At 33.3% G+C, this 1,459-nt stretch overlaps 1 long non-coding RNA gene across 1 annotated transcript; it reads left to right on the top strand.

Moving 5' to 3' along the window:
* The first annotated feature begins 406 nt into the window (after positions 1-406).
* On the top strand, positions 407-1,253 carry LOC133294157 (uncharacterized). Its single transcript, XR_009749157.1, has 2 exons — positions 407-555; positions 942-1,253. It is a non-coding gene; the product is annotated as an uncharacterized LOC133294157 (long non-coding RNA).
* Positions 1,254-1,459: the final 206 nt, after the last annotated feature.

Below are 1,459 nucleotides of genomic sequence, written 5' to 3'. Positions count from 1 at the left end.
AGAATCAAACATAGCCCCCAAGATACAACTATCGATTATGAACAAAGACTGGGCCGGCTTAAAGCCTAAAATGATTTTGGGCCTTAATGTTAAGTTCGAATTTGTTCACCTATCTCTTCACAATAATTTTAAAAGAAAAATGTTTGTTATTTTAAATTACAGAAAATTATATTATTTTAAGAGAAATATAGATACAAAAAATTTAAATTTTAAATAAAAAAAATCAATCACTTTCTCTCTCCTATGATTTTCGTTTTTCTGTGTCTATCTCTCTCCTAAAATGACACAACTTATGTCATTTAAAATGACAAACAAGAAACCTTAATTTTAAATTGTAAAACTCAAAAAATATATAAAAATGATTTGGGGTGCTATATAGTCATCCTCTCACCACTCCCAATTTACAACTTAGGGTTTGTTTCGAGAGGCGCTCCTCCTTTTAGCACTTGTGCCGACATAACCAAATTATCATGCCTCTTCCTCTCGAGCCATTAAAATTGGTGCGGGTGTCTTCACCTCTGAGCTATCCCTGTTACGGTCGATTCAGCTTCGGAGGTGTAGATTCCCGCACCCGTTTTGCTGGCTATCTCTACTTTGTTCGTTAAACTGGAGTGCTGACCCTTTACATAGTTTTTTTTTTTTTCTTTTTTGTTTTTAATATAACTAAAACCACTCAAGGCAAGCATAAACTCTTTTACTTATGCATGTATTTTAATTCTTCATCGTTTTGAATGGTTAAGATTTGAACATGACTTAAAGGTCAGATGACCACTTCAAACGATCCTTAACTTCCTCGTGTATTAGCATCTTAGATTCTGGTTCTTTTCTTTTAACTTATTTTATTGTAAATTAACGTTGATTCGTACTCTGCATATGTTATTTTAACCTATGGCTGACAGGAATTGCACGATGCTGGAAATAAGATGTTTTCTTTTTGCTAGGAACAAGGATTTTCAAAGGGGTTCGAGCACAGTAGAAGGGATGGTTAATTTCTTTCTTGCTTTATAACAAGTCTGTCGTGGTAGCTCCCTGACTTGTTATTGGACCAGTGGATGGTGTCAAAATTTGACCCTAAAAGTGATAATTAATGGCAAATAAGCAGTTCCATGACTTCCATCCCTCTGGATCTGGTTGAGTTCTTGATACTAGTGGATAATGTTTCTTATTTATGTACAAAAGATAATGTTTAATACAATTTGGATGTAATGTTTTTTTTTTTTGGAAACGAAATTGAATCATGTGGAGATTTCATATATGGTGCTATCAGCTTTTTCTAAACTTGTAAATATCAGCTATATGGTTGCAAAAACAAAAGTTTGTATTCAAGTAAAAAAAGTAGCATGGATAATATCTGATTTTCAAGGTCTTGTTATAAAACATGAAATTTCATGATGATCTCATAACTTGGGAATCAAATTGGTTTATTGATACCTCACCACACGTAGAGCAAGACAGAGTG

Source organism: Gastrolobium bilobum, unplaced genomic scaffold (assembly GCF_033153095.1).
Source record: "Gastrolobium bilobum isolate Gb01-03AN ecotype WA unplaced genomic scaffold, APGP_CSIRO_Gbil_v1 utg18482, whole genome shotgun sequence".
NCBI classification, from domain to species: Eukaryota; Viridiplantae; Streptophyta; class Magnoliopsida; order Fabales; family Fabaceae; genus Gastrolobium; species Gastrolobium bilobum.
Note: the sequence above shows the minus strand (reverse complement) of the source record. Positions and strands in the feature narration are given on the sequence as shown.